The sequence below is a fragment of the Glycine max genome, chromosome 16 (assembly GCF_000004515.6).
Source record: "Glycine max cultivar Williams 82 chromosome 16, Glycine_max_v4.0, whole genome shotgun sequence".
NCBI classification, from domain to species: domain Eukaryota; kingdom Viridiplantae; phylum Streptophyta; class Magnoliopsida; order Fabales; family Fabaceae; genus Glycine; species Glycine max.
In genome coordinates, this window is record NC_038252.2 from 22,361,132 (window position 1) to 22,376,936 (window position 15,805).

General features: G+C 41.5%; 1 non-coding gene across 1 annotated transcript; it reads left to right on the top strand.

Annotated features, from left to right (window-relative positions):
• The first annotated feature begins 1,969 nt into the window (after nucleotides 1-1,969).
• LOC112999867 (small nucleolar RNA R71) lies at nucleotides 1,970-2,076 on the top strand. The gene has a single exon (XR_003265085.1). It is a non-coding gene; the product is annotated as a small nucleolar RNA R71 (small nucleolar RNA).
• The last annotated feature ends 13,729 nt before the right edge of the window (nucleotides 2,077-15,805 follow it).

The following is a 15,805-nucleotide window of genomic DNA, read 5'->3' on the forward strand; positions in this document are numbered from 1 at the left end:
AACTAGAAACCCAACAAAACTAACAAATTTAACACAAACAAAACTAACAAAACTAGCAAAACCAAAACCAAAGAACACTCCCCCCTACTTAAACAACACATTTTCCTCAATGTAGCACAATTAAAAGATTAAAAGCAATTAAACCATCAAATAGAATCGGACAAATGTAATAAAAGTAAAGAAGGAGATAGGAAAAGAAAAACTCTCTAAGTCATGGTGGAAAAGAAGTATGAGGAGTGGCAGGCATGCAGAGTGACAGGCATGCAGATTAGAATGTAGATCAGTCATGTATTCATCAACAATATGGTCAATTAATTAAACATGAAATACAGAAAGATCTTCAGATAGGTGTTTCATAGCATCAAGAATATTAAAATGAAAAGTTATATCACCAAACTCCATAGATAGTGTGCCTGCATATACATCTATCTTAGTTCTAGCAGTTTTCATAAAAGGTCTGCCTAGAATGATGGGAACTGGTCCTTTAGAAAATCCCTCCTCCATATTCAAAATATAAAAATCAACAGGGAAAATCAGTTCACCAACTTTAACTAGGACATCCTCTATGAAACCAGCAGGATAGGCAACACTTCTAGTAGCTAAATGAATTACCACATCAGTTGACTGCAAGGGGCCAAGAGATAGAGAATTAAAAATAAATAGAGGCATAACACTAACAGAAGCTCCTAAATCTAGCATGGCATTGTCAAACTTAATGTTCCCTATAATACAAGGTATGTTGAATGTACCTGGATCTTTACATTTTTCAGGGATTTGGGGAGCAGATTTACCAATCAATGCGGAGACATTTCTGCCCATACTAATTCTTTCACTTCCTTTAAGCTTCCGCTTATTAGTGCACAACTCCTTCAAGAATTTAGCATATCTTGGAATTTGCTTTATTGCATCCAGCAGAAGTATGTTTACCTCTACTTTTCTAAATGTTTCCAAGATCTCCTTCTCTGCCTCTTCCATTTTTTTGTTAGAAATTGCTCTTGGAGGGAATGGAAGAGGGATATGCTGCTTCTCTTTAGAGTCACCTGCATAGAAATTGTTAGGTAACTTACTCTTTACATTTTCTTTTTTGGCATCATCTTTTTCTGGAGTAGAGTGAGGTTGGGAAGGTTCATTTGCTGGTTGAGGTTCTTGACACTGCTTTCCCAATCTCAATGTAATGGCACTCACATTTTTGGGATTCTGGACAGATTGAGAAGGTAATCTGCCAGAATTCTGGGACTATTGTTGATTTAACTGTGTAGCCAATTGTCCCATCTGATTAGTTAAGCTCTGAATGGAGGCTTTGGTCTTTTGTTGAAACTGCATGTTTTGCATAGTCATTTGCCTCACAAGTTCTTCAAGGGAAGGTTGCAGATGAGCCTCAACTGTTTGCTGTTTCTGGAGTTGTTGTTGTTGTTGTTGTTGCTGCTGTTGTGAAGGATTCGACCATCTAAGGTTGGGATGATTCCTCCACCCGGGATTGTACCTGTTGCTGGAGAGGTCATAATTATTTTGTTGTGGCTGATTTTGCTGCTGAGGTTGAGGAGGTCTGTTGTAGATGTTTGCAGCATAAGCTTCAGGCTGTTCAATTGCTTCAGATTGTTGCACAGAAGGGCAAAGGTCTGTGTGGTGGTCGACAGAGGAGCATAAACCACAGAGTCTAGCAACAGGTGCAGATTTTTGATTCATGGCCAGTTGGGTTACCAGGTTAACCAAGGCATCTAGTTTACCTTCAAGCTTCTTAGTCTCACCTGATGAAGATGAATTCGTGGCTACTTCATGCACTCCTCTAATGACAATAGCATCATTTCTGGCACTGAATTGCTGGGAGTTGGAAGCCATCTTCTCAATTAAATTTCTGGATTCAACAGGGGTCATGTCTCCAAGGGCTCCACCACTGGCAGTATCTATCATACTTCTCTCCATGTTATTGAGTCCTTCATAAAAATATTGGAGAAGAAGCTGCTCTGAAATCTGGTGGTGAAGGCAACTGGCACATAATTTTTTAAATCTCTCCCAGTATTCATATAGGTTCTCTCCACTAAGTTGTCTAATACCTGAAATATCCTTTCTGATGGTCGTGGTCCTAGAAGCAGGGAAATTTTTTTCTAAGAATACTCTCTTGAGGTCATCCCAGCTCGTGATGGACCTTGGAGCAAGGTAATATAGCCAGTCCTTTGCCACTCCCTCTAAAGAATGAGGAAAGGCCTTTAGAAATATGTGATCATCCTGTACATCTGGTGGTTTCATGGTGGAACAGACAATATGGAATTCTTTCATATGCTTGTGTGGGTCTTCACCTACAAGGCCATGAAACTTTGGAAGCAAATGGATCAGTCCAGTTTTAAGAATATATGGGACATCCTCATCAGGGTATGGGATGCACAAGCTTTCGTAAGTGAAATCAGGTGCAGCCATTTCCCTTAGAGTCCTCTCATGGGGTGGAGGTTGTGCCATGTTCTCAGAATGTTCAAAATCAGAATGCTCGAAATCTCCAATAACAGAATGCTCAGGATGCTCAAAAGGTACTAAATGATGTCTAACTAATCTATGAAATGCCCTATCTATCTCAGGATCAAAAGGTTGTAAGTCAGATGGATTGCCTCTAGTCATACACTATATTCAGCATGCACAATTAGTTGCCTTATTATGCAAGTAATAGTGTAGGTTTGAACTACAGCTACCATCAAATGATATCCAAATGACTTGAAATTTTGTGAGCAACCTTATAAAATGATGAGAAGATAGCACAAAAAATTTCAAATAGAAATTCAAAGTCTGACTATAGAAACTAAAAATGACAAGTTAAGAAAAATAAGAGAATAATACTTGGAAAATAAAAAACTTTTGACAGAATCACAATTTTTGGAAGAAGGAGACCTCAGCCGGCCTATGGCCGGCTACCACGGCATGGGAAATTTTTTTCTACCCCAAGTACATATCTAATAATTGCGATTATGCTAACCGGAGCAAAAGTTATGGCCGTTTGAAGTTTTGACAAAAATCAAATTTGCTACTTTTTTGGAACTTTCAAATATAACCAAACTAAGGGCTCCAACTATTTTTCCCACAAAATACGGATCAAAAGAAGTGACCACAAAAAAATTCAGCCAAAAATAACAACTATAGCTACCAAAACAAAAAATCATAATTAATTCAGCAAGGTTGGTCTCTAAAATCCGTTGCTAAGGGATTTCCACTACTACCCTGTTTTCCAGCAAGTGTTCTATTCAGCAAAAGTGGTCGCTAAATCCGTCGCAAAACACTATTTACAGCAAAACACCAAAATTGAAACAGGGGATGCGCTGAACAGAAAAACTAAAACAGAACACACAATAAACAAAATAACAAAGTACTAAACAATACTAACACAGCACGAAAGAATTAAACACTAACACGACACTAGCTATTATGAACCTTTGGACACTGCACCCCGACAACGACGCCAAATTTGATCGAGGCCGTACCCGAATCAAATAAACATTAAAATGTAGTAACTATGAAGTAATCCTAGGTCGTTTCCCAACGAGCAATGATAAACCAAATGTTCATAACATATAGTAGGAAATAGTAACAAATTGGGGGGGGGGGTTGTTTGCTTTTGTAAATTAAACAGCGAGTAAAATTGAATTAGAAAATATTAGAATTAAAATACGTTGCTTCCCCTTGATTCACAAGCAAGTCTCTCTTACCCTAGGTTGTGAGAATTTATCCTTTATCAGTTTAACCACTTAATCCAACCCTAAATTAAATTACTAAGCGAAATTTAACATAAGGCATTCATTATGTGATTAAGCAACACATACACCAATTACTCATAAACGATCATTAAGCATGAACGTAAATTAAGTGCAGAGACAATTAATCAAGCACTAAGCATGCATGAATTAATAGCAACAAATTCAGAGTAATTAGTAAAGAGGAAAAACTGAACATAATTTAACAGTAATAATAGAACCTCAAAGAGAACTGTGCTTGATCCTCAAGAGAAAACAACGCTGGGGACTTAGCCTTCCATTAATCAATAGAGAACGAAATTATAGATTGAAGAATGAAATTTTATAGATAAAACTAAATGTCAGAACTGGAATTGCCAAAAACGAAAAAAGGAGAAAAGAGAAGAGAGAGGCCTAAAACTAAAAACGAAAACAGAAGAGAAAGAAGAGAGAGAGTGTGGCGTCCCTAAATTAATGACTGGTTTAATAGTAATAATTTAAATAACAAAAATCATGGTAAACTTTTTTTTTCTTCTTTTTCTTTTTCATTTCTTTCTCTTTTCACGATAACTAGGTTTAGAAGGAAAATCCTCACTATAAAGTCCTGAATGGCCAGTTCACAACTCTATTCGGAGTCATTTCTTTCTTACCGCTCATAATTCTCTAAATTATTTTGTTGTTTCAAAAGGAAGAATATACCAGCCATTACTTTAGGTCGTCACGTGAAAATAAAAGGGTATAATACAGTCGATAAAATCTTTTACAAATAAAGTTGCTAATGCATTCTTTTCAAATAACAAGATCAATCATAAATGCATTCATCATTTAAAGCTGTCCAAAATATGGGAGTTTTACAAAATATATAGTGTCATCCAGAGCAAAGTGTCCATAGAGGTGGCTCAGCCACAAGTATACAATAATCAAATTCCTACACATCAAGTCTACCCATACAAAAATAAAGAGTAAACCTAACAGTCAGTCCTAGATACACCCACCCTAAAAAATACACAAAACTAATCCAAGGAGCTGTCCACTCCACCGTGCGCTGAAGCGTCCGTGCAGGTTCATCTGGATGCACCAAAGAAGTAGCCATGAATCGAATGGTGCCCCGAAATCGGCACCTCGTGTTGCCTTCGAGGGTCTCCCAAGCTCCCTCTAGGCACTCCATCTCTACTCGATCACGGATTAGCTGCGCCGCCATCACGATCTACAAGAAAGAAAAGAAAGGGGTAGACTCTTTCACAAGAATCTAACTGCACTGCACACCATTTGTCTAATAACCACTACATGCAAGTAAAAGGGGTATTTTAAGGCTTTCCATCTCTGGTAATCGACCACACAGCCTTGGTAATCGATTACCAGAGGCTAAACTTGAATTACACGGCCTCAGGACATGAAATATGCAATAATGCACTGTGTAATCGATTACACAGGCTGGTAATCGATTACCAGAGGCTTCCACCATCTCCCAGTTCCCTTTTTAAGCCTGGTAATCGATTACACCCCTTGGTAATCGATTACCAGAAGCTCCCTTAGCTTCCTGACCTCATTTTCAAGCCTGGTAATCGATTACATCCCCTGGTAATCGATCCTGACCTCATTTTCAAGCCTGGTAATCGATTACATCCCCTGGTAATCGATTACCAGAGACCATCTAAGCCTCCTGTCTTCATTTTTAAGCCTTGTAATCGATTACCCACCCTTGGTAATTGATTACTAGAGGCCATAACCCACATATCAATCAAAGTTCACAGCTGGCCAGCCACCACAAGCCTCCTTGCTTTGTGGTCTTTGTTCCTTTTATCTGTTGACTGCCAGGAGCTCGCCTGCTTAGGTACATCACAGGTTCTCACTGACCGACTATGCCCGGGTTGGGTCGGGATTGGTCAAGCTTGGTTTTGGGCAATAGCACCCCACCTGACGTCCCCAAGGTCTCCTGACCCCCGCGACATATCTCCAGGTACCACTCTGTGGTCAACAATAAAAGCAGGAAGTTCTACCCTTCAACACTTCCTCATCTCAAGCTTGTAGGATTATGGGGTTCCCATCACATGTGGTACTAGGTGGCGGTCGGGCGATGGTGCACAACAAGTTTTTTTCCACATCCACAATGCGCGCATAAACCCACCATCCCCTGTTGCCCACCTCCAACTGAGCTCACGTACTCCCACGTAGCCCATATCCTCGTTTTTCTCAACACCGGGTCCCCATCAATCCTCCCAAGCTTCCACAACATCCAAGCAAAACAACATTCAAACAGCACAAGCTATCACAGCCAAGCAAAACAGAGCAAAGGCAGAAAACTCTGCTCAACACATCAACCAAAATCACAGCTTTTCTCACTTAAAGACCACAGTAACAATTCCTTCGATCCAATTCGTTAACCGTTGGATCGACTCCAAAGTTTTACTGGAAGTCTATAGTGCACAAGCCTACATTGTGACCGTTGGGATCTACTAGCAAACATCCAGAACTCATTCTATACTACTCTTTCCCCAGCCAACCACACACAAGCATTTTCTGCACCAAGCTAAAATCCTGCTGCACCTATTTTGACAGCAAAATTCTGCATAAGTGCAGATTTTGAAAATCACACTTCCCCTCATCCAATCTTGCTCAAATCAAATCCTACAAGTCCCAAATCATGTATCAATCATGTCTAAACCAAAATCAAGCTTTAAAGCACAGCAACACAGAATCTAGGTGTCCAACACCCCTCCATTCAATGGGTTTTCTAGGTTTGAAAAGTGAAATTTAGAATGAGGTAAATTTGAAGCAAACTCTCACCTCACACCAGTCCATAACATCTGTTTAGACTTGTTCAAACTGGATTTACACCTAAAATCTCACCGAATCAAAATTTGACTCTTCAACACCCAATCTTGCCCTAGAAATGGCTCTTTGTTCACTTTGGTCATTTTTTTTCTCTCTAGCTCAGCCTAACCTTTCTCACATGTCCTAAATGACATTTCAAGCTAGTATTAACTCACTTTAACCTCCATTTACCACAGAATTCAGACTTAGCCTTCCAACTCTCAAAGTCTCACTCTTTTTCCACTCATAACATCACATTCTCACTTTCTAACCTTAGGTTAGTTCTACCCTTCATCTCTAACAGACTCCATCAGCAATTTCAGCATATAAACATCACAAACATCATCACAAAAACCCTAAAACAGAATGGGTATGTTTAACTCATCCAAACATGGCAATTTCAACAAGCTTTCAACAAATGTCTTCACAAATAATCATCACACAGCAGAACCCTAGCAAGATTACCCATCATATCTCCCCAAAACCCCATACCCACGAAATTTAAGAGAGAAAGAAGTCCACCCAAACCTGAATTTTTGAAGTCCCACTCGTAGCCACGCACTTCACGACCCCGAAAATGCTCTCCTTTCACGATTTGGGGCAGAAATGAGCACCAAAGGTTGAAGCTTTGTGTAGAGCTTCAATGGAGAATGAAGAAGAAGAGAATGGCAACGTGAGGGAGAGAGAGGGCTGTCTGAAATTTCTGTTTTGCTGAGTGAGGAGAGAGAAAAGCTTTTTGGTCTTAAATAAAAGGTTTTCCTCTTTTTCTATTATTTTATTCAAGCTCTGCCACATGTCCCTATTTGATTGGAGCAAAAAGGGCCCACTTTCTCTTTTTGACTGTGACCCATACTCAATCACAAAAGTGAGAAAAATCTGACCTTTGAAACGCTAAAATCCTGCCTCGGTTTGCGTGTCATTTCTCTGATTCCAGTTTCTCGCGTTTCTCTGCGTCCGCCGGTGCCAGTTTTCGAAAGCAAGCAATATATATATCAAAACGCTCAGAATAAAACCCCGAGCGTGGTTCAGAGGTTGGTTTCGTTAAATTTTAAGTTGCACGCAAAACGATGATTTTTAAACTAATTAATTAAGAATTAACCCATAACCTCCCAGTTATGGATTTCTCTTCCTTAATTAGTCTAACCCGCGTATCTTGCCCCCGCTATTCCTACTCTAACCAAGAACATATATGCATATACACTGAATAATACTTATATATATAATCATTCAAAATACATCGTTTCCAAAAATTCCGGGTAGAAATTTCTAGGATGTTACAATACTCCCACCCTTTTAGGAATTTCGTCCCCGAAATTAACTACTCGATGAACAAACTTGGGTACAATTCTCTCATCCTATCCTCCAACTCCCATGTAGAATCACCCTCATCGGTTCCCCACTGCACCTTCACCAACGCGATCTCCTTTCCTCTCAACGACTTCATTCTTCGGTCCGTGATCTTCTGAGGTTGTGCTTTATAGGTGAGGTTGTCCTTCACCTGTTCCTCGTCCACTGCAAGCATATGTGATGGATCTGGGTTGTACCGTCTCAGTTGAGAGACATGAAACATAGGATGCAAATTCGATAAACTCGGAGGTAAGGCGATATGATAAGCTACAGGCCCAATCTTCTTCAAAATCTGATACGGACCTAGATACTTGGGTGTCAACTTCCTAGCCTTGAGAGCTCTTCCGACTCCGGTTATGGGAGAAACCTTCAAAAACACATGTTCTCCTTCCTGAAAATCTAGTGGTTTCCTCCTTCTATCATAATAGCTCTTCTGCCTATCCTGAGATGCTTTTATCTTCTCTCGAATCAACTTCACTTGTTCGTTAATCTGTTGTAGCATTTCAGGTCCAAGAAGTACTGCTTCTCCATCATCGTACCAACAAATAGGAGTTTTGCACTTTCGTCCATATAAAGCTTCAAAAGGAGCCATACCAATACTGGCTTGGTAGCTATTGTTGTAAGTAAACTCAATCAATGGCAAACAATCCATCCAGCTACCTTGTTGCTCTATAATACACGCCCGAAGTAGATCCTCTAGAGTCTGAATGGTTCGTTCAGTCTGACCATCTGTTTGAGGATGATAAGCTGAACTAAGCTTCAGCTTTGTCCCCAAGGCTTCATGTAGACTCGTCCAAAATCGTGAAGTGAACCTCGGATCCCTGTCAGATACAATACTAGAAGGAATTCCATGCAACCTTATTACTTCCTTGATGTACAACTCCACTAGCTTCTCCATTCTATACTTCATATTCACCGGAATAAAATGAGCAGATTTGGTGAGTCGATCTACTATGACCCACACGGCATCATGTCCACGACTAGTTTTGGGCAAACTAGATACAAAATCCATAGATATGCTCTCCCATTTCCATTCCGGAATCTCCAATGGCTTCAATTCTCCCGATGGTCGCTGGTGCTCAACCTTAGCCTTTTGGCATGTCAAACATCTTGCTACGTATTCAGCTACATCTTTCTTCATGCCATGCCACCAAAAACTTCTCTTCAAATCTTGGTACATTTTAGTCATTCCAGGATGGAAACTAAGACGACTTTTATGAGCTTCTTCCAAGATCTTAACTTTCAAATCATCTAAAGATGGCACACATATCCTCCCCTTGAACCTAATTAACCCGGTTGTGTCCTTCTCAAACTCTACATCCTTATCCCCCATTACATCCATTACCTTGCCTTGCAAAAACGGGTCATCCTCTTGAGCCTTGCGTATGTGATCTACGAATTCATTGGTGATCTGCAACGCTCCCACAAATAAGCTCTTGGGTCGCATCTCGATTGCTAGATTCAAGTCTCGAAACTCCTCAATCAATCTCTGCTACAAGCTCATCATAGTCGCAACATGTAAAGATTTTCGGCTTAGCGCATCGGCTACTACATTAGCCTTTCCTGGATGGTAGGAAAGTCCAAAATCATAATCCTTGAGGAACTCCATCCATCTTCGTTGTCTCATATTGAGTTCCTTTTGATCGAACAAGTATTTGAGACTCTTGTGATCACTGAAAACTTCAAAACGAGTACCGTACAAATAATGCCTCCAAATCTTTAAGGCAAAGACCACCGCTGCTAGTTCCAAGTCATGAGTCGGATAGTTAACTTCATGAGGACGTAATTGACGCGAAGCATAAGCCACTACTCTTCCCTCTTGCATCAACACACATCCCAAGCCTTGCCCGCTTGCATCGCAATACACTTCAAATGTCCTCTTAGGGTCGGGCAAAATTAACACTGGAGCTGTCGTCAATCGCCTCTTCAACTCTTGGAAACTTTGATCACACTTCTCATCCCAGACAAACTTCTCATTCTTACGAGTCAACTTAGTTAGGGGTAATGCCAATTTAGAAAATCCCTCAATAAATTTTCTATAATAGCCAGCCAACCCCAAGAAGCTTCGAACCTCCGTTGGAGTTGTCGGTTGTTGCCACTCCATAACCGACTCCACCTTGTTCGGATCCACCGCAACCCCGTCCTTGGAAATCACGTGCCCTAAGAACTGCACTTTCTCCAACCAAAAGTCACATTTCGACAATTTGGCGAACAACTTCCTATCCCTTAGGATATGCAACACAATCCTCAAGTGCTTCTCATGCTCCTCCTTATTCCTCGAATACACTAGGATATCATCAATGAACACAACCACGAACTGATCCAAGTAATCATGGAATATACGATTCATATAATCCATGAAAATAGCCGGAGCATTAGTCACTCCAAATGGCATGACTAAATACTCGTAGTGCCCATACCGAGTCCGAAACGCAGTTTTTGGAATATCCTCCTTCTTAACTCGAATTTGATGGTACCCCGATCGCAAATCTATCTTCGAAAATACCGTCGCTCCCCTCAATTGGTCAATCAAATCATCTATCCTTGGTAGAGGATATTTGTTCTTAATAGTGACCTTGTTTAACTGTCGGTAGTCTACACACATCCTCATACTTCCATCCTTCTTTTTAACCAACAAGACCGGTGCTCCCCACGGTGATGCGCTTGGACGAACAAATTGTTTGCTCAAAAGATCCTGCACTTGTGCCTTCACCTCTGCTAGTTCTACCGGAGACATTTTATAAGGCGCAATCGACACTGGATTCGCCCCAGGCACCAAGTCAATAATGAATTCCACTTCTCTCTCAGGTGGTATTTCACATATGTCATCAGGAAAAACTTTCGGAAATTCTGACACCACCGGTATACTACTAACTTCAGCGTCCTCTTCCACATACATAGAGAACAACACCATGTAAGCTCGAACATCCCTCGTTCCTTCGTTGGCCGCATCCCCTTTCAAAGATTCACTTGGGACTACATCCTCACCAAACACTAGCATCTTCTCCTTGCAGTCTAGAAAGATATGGTTAGTAGATAACCAATCCATCCCCAAGATCACATCCAGGTGAGCTAAAGGTAGGCAAATCAAGTCTACCATAAAAGATCGACCCTCAACAATCATGGGACACTTCAAACACACCCGAGAGGTGGTTACAGGCTCGCTCGTCGGAGTAGACACCACCATATCATATGGTAACTCCGTCGCACATAACCCTAACCTCTCTACACATGCATGAGATATGAAAGAATGCGTGGCACCTGAATCATAAAGTACATCTAGTAGTTTATCAGCAATCAAACACTTACCCCGTATCAAATCGTCGGAGGCAGCTGCTTCTGAACCACTCATAGCAAATACCCGAGAGGGTACTTTTGGTCTTCCACCACTAGTGTTGTTGTTGCTAACATTACCGCTCCTTGTGGAATTAGTGGGTCCACGATTGACGGTGTTGGAATTGGCCGTCACTGTCGGCCTCCCGGTCACCCTACATTCTCGAGCATAATGGCCCACCTTGCCACACACATAACAACGATTCTCCTGTGTCTGCTGGAGCTGTGGGCAATTCCTCTTAATATTCGGTCCTCCACACTGAAAGCATTGTACCCCAGTCCCCCTTGACTGGCTCATGTTGGAGGTAGCCATAGGTTGCTTCCCCTTGTTGCTAGCATACGGCTTCATCCTCTTGTTACCATTCCCCCTAAAAGGATGGTTTCTCTGAGGTCCTCCAACACCTCTAGCTTGCCTCTCCTTCATCTTGTCCTCAAAAATCCTGCACTTTGTCACCAACTGATTAAAATCCGTAATCTGCATATAACTAACCGCCTGTTGGATCTCCAACCGAAGCCCATTCTCAAACTGAGCACACGGATCTTCCTCATTCCGAGCATCTTGGTATTGAGGCCAATACTGCAGAAGCTCATTAAACTTAGCCGTGTACTCCCCAACAGACATGTTTCCTTGCTTCAAATCCAGAAATTCCCTCGCCTTCCGCTTCCTGAGATCTCGCGGGAAGTAATTCTCCAGGAATTTGTCCTTGAAGGCATTCCAAGGAATCACGCCTCCAGGTGCAACAAACGAAGGCTTCACGAACTTCCACCAATTCTCAGCCTCCCCTTGGAGCATAAATGTCGCATAAAGAACCTTATGCTCCTCAAGGCAACCCATCGCCTCGAAAATCTTTTCCGTCTCAGCTAACCACAACCTAGCACCTTCCGGATCATAGTCTCCACTGAACTTTGGCGGGTGGTTCTTACGGAAAGCCATGAGTCCCCGATACTCCGCCGGCTCCACATCACGTTCCTGCACTAGAGTTTCCAGCACAACGGTGATGCGGTCAAGGACATCACGGTTCTGATCCCTACCACGTCCTGCCATACCTATCCTGTAGGGAAACTATTAGCACCCAAGAAATCCTAAAGAGAGAGTGTACCACATAGGCTATGACAGTTATAACTACATCCTTCTCTTGATACATACTCATACACACAACAACCCTATGAATCAGTCACACATCCATGCTCAAGACAATAAGGCACAAATACACACAATGTGTGACTTAACGTCACTCCCCGAAACCTACTTCCTTGTTTCAGAGATACACAGCATTCACACGGCAAGACCATAGCAGGTTCACTAGAATCCAACTTTTTGCTCTGATACCACCAATTGTGCGGCCCTAAATTTAATGGACTGCGTTAATAGTATAATTTAAATAAAAAAAACCATGGTAAACTTTTTTTTTCTTCTTTTTCTTTTTCATTTCTTTCTCTTTTCACGATAACTAGGTTTAGAAGGAAAATCCTCACTATAAAGTCCTGATTGGCCAGTTCACAACTCTATTCGGAGTCATTTCTTTCTTACCGCTCATAATTCTCTAAATTATTTTGCTGTTTCAAAAGGAAGAATATACCAGCCATTACTTTAGGTCGTCACGTGAAAATAAAAGGGTATAATAAAGTCGATAAACTCTTTTACAAATAAAGTTGCTAATGCATTCTTTTCAAATAACAAGATCAATCATAAATGCATTCATCATTTAAAGCTGTCCAAAATATGGGAGTTTTACAAAATATATAGTGTCATCCAGAGCAAAGGTGTCCATAGAGGTGGCTTCAGCCACAAGTATACAATAATCAAATTCCTACACATCAAGTCTACCCATACAAAAATAAAGAGTAAACCTAACAGTCAGTCCTAGATACACCCACCCTAAAAAATACACAAAACTAATCCAAGGAGCTGTCCACTCCACCGTGCGCTGAAGCGTCCGTGCAGGTTCATCTGGATGCACCAAAGAAGTAGCCATGAATCGAATGGTGCCCCGAAATCGGCACCTCGTGTTGCCTTCGAGGGTCTCCCAAGCTCCCTCTAGGCACTCCATCTCTACTCGATCACGGATTAGCTGCGCCGCCATCACGATCTACAAGAATGCACACCATTTGTCTCATAACCACTACATGCAAGTAAAAGGGGTATTTTAAGGCTTTCCATCTCTGGTAACTACATGCAAGTAAAAGGGGTATTTTAAGGCTTTCCATCTCTGGTAATCGATCACACAGCCTTGGTAATCGATTACCAGAGGCTAAACTTGAATTACACGGCCTCAGGACATGAAATATGCAATAATGCACTGTGTAATCGATTACACAGGCTGGTAATTGATTACGAGAGGCTTCCACCATCTCCCTGTTCCCTTTTTAAGCCTGGTAATCGATTACACCCCTTGGTAATCGATTACCAGAAGCTCCCTTAGCTTCCTGACCTCGTTTTCAAGCCTGGTAATCGATTACATCCCCTGGTAATCGATTACCAGAGACCATCTAAGCCTCCTGTCTTCATTTTTAAGCCTTGTAATCGATTACCCACCCTTGGTAATTGATTACTAGAGGCCATAACCCACATATCAATCAAAGTTCACAGCTGGCCAGCCACCACAAGCCTCCTTGCTTTGTGGTCTTTGTTCCTTTTATCTGTTGACTGCCAGGAGCTCGCCTGCTTAGGTACATCACAGGTTCTCACTGACCGACTATGCCCGGGTTGGGTCGGGATTGGTCAAGCTTGGTTTTGGGCAATAGCACCCCACCTGACGTCCCCAAGGTCTCCTGACCCCCGCGACATATCTCCAGGTACCACTCTGTGGTCAACAATAAAAGCAGGAAGTTCTACCCTTCAACACTTCCTCATCTCAAGCTTGTAGGATTATGGGGTTCCCATCACATGTGGTACTAGGTGGCGGTCGGGCGATGGTGCACAACAAGTTTTTTTCCACATCCACAATGCGCGCATAAACCCACCATCCCCTGTTGCCCACCTCCAACTGAGCTCACGTACTCCCACGTAGCCCATATCCTCGTTTTTCTCAACACCGGGTCCCCATCAATCCTCCCAAGCTTCCACAACATCCAAGCAAAACAACATTCAAACAGCACAAGCTATCACAGCCAAGCAAAACAGAGCAAAGGCAGAAAACTCTGCTCAACACATCAACCAAAATCACAGCTTTTCTCACTTAAAGACCACAGTAACAATACCTTCGATCCAATTCGTTAACCGTTGGATCGACTCCAAACTTTTACTGGAAGGCTATAGTGCATAAGCCTACATTGTGACCGTTGGGATCTACTAGCAAACATCCAGAACTCATTCTATACTACTCTTTCCCCAGCCAACCACACACAAGCATTTTCTGCACCAAGCTAAAATCCTGCTGCACCTATTTTGACAACAAAATTCTGCATAAGTGCAGATTTTGAAAATCACACTTCCCCTCATCCAATCTTGCTCAAATCAAATCCTACAAGTCCCAAATCATGTATCAATCATGTCTAAACCAAAATCAAGCTTTAAAGCACAGCAACACAGAATCTAGGTGTCCAACACCCCTCCATTCAATGGGTTTTCTAGGTTTGAAAAGTGAAATTTAGAATGAGGTAAATTTGAAGCAAACTCTCACCTCACACCAGTCCATAACATCTGTTTAGACTTGTTCAAACTGGATTTACACCTAAAATCTCACCGAATCAAAATTTGACTCTTCAACACCCAATCTTGCCCTAGAAATGGCTCTTTGTTCACTTTGGTCATTTTTTTTTCTCTCTAGCTCAGCCTAACCTTTCTCACATGTCCTAAATGACATTTCAAGCTAGTATTAACTCACTTTAACCTCCATTTACCACATAATTCAGACTTAGCCTTCCAACTCTCAAAGTCTCACTCTTTTTCCACTCATAACATCACATTCTCACTTTCTAACCTTAGGTTAGTTCTACCCTCGTCTCTAACAGACTTCCATCAGCAATTTCAGCATATAAACATCACAAACATCATCACAAAAACCCTAAAACAGAATGGGTATGTTTAACTCATCCAAACATGGCAATTTCAACAAGCTTTCAACAAATGTCTTCACAAATAATCATCACACAGCAGAACCCTAGCAAGATTACCCATCATATCTCCCCAAAACCCCATACCCACGAAATTTAAGAGAGAAAGAAGTCCACCCAAACCTGAATTTTTGAAGTCCCACTCGTAGCCACGCACTTCACGACCCCGAAAATGCTCTCCTTTCACGATTTGGGGCAGAAATGAGCACCAAAGGTTGAAGCTTTGTGTAGAGCTTCAATGGAGAATGAAGAAGAAGAGAATGGCAACGTGAGGGAGAGAGAGGGCTGTCTGAAATTTCTGTTTTGCTGAGTGAGGAGAGAGAAAAGCTTTTTGGTCTTAAATAAAAGGTTTTCCTCTTTTTCTATTATTTTATTCAAGCTCTGCCACATGTCCCTATTTGATTGGAGCAAAAAGGGCCAACTTTCTCTTTTTGACTGTGACCCATACTCAGTCACAAAAGTGAGAAAAATCTGACCTTTGAAACGCTAAAATCCCGCCTCGGTTTGCGTGTCGTTTCTCTGATTCCAGTTTCTCGCGTTTC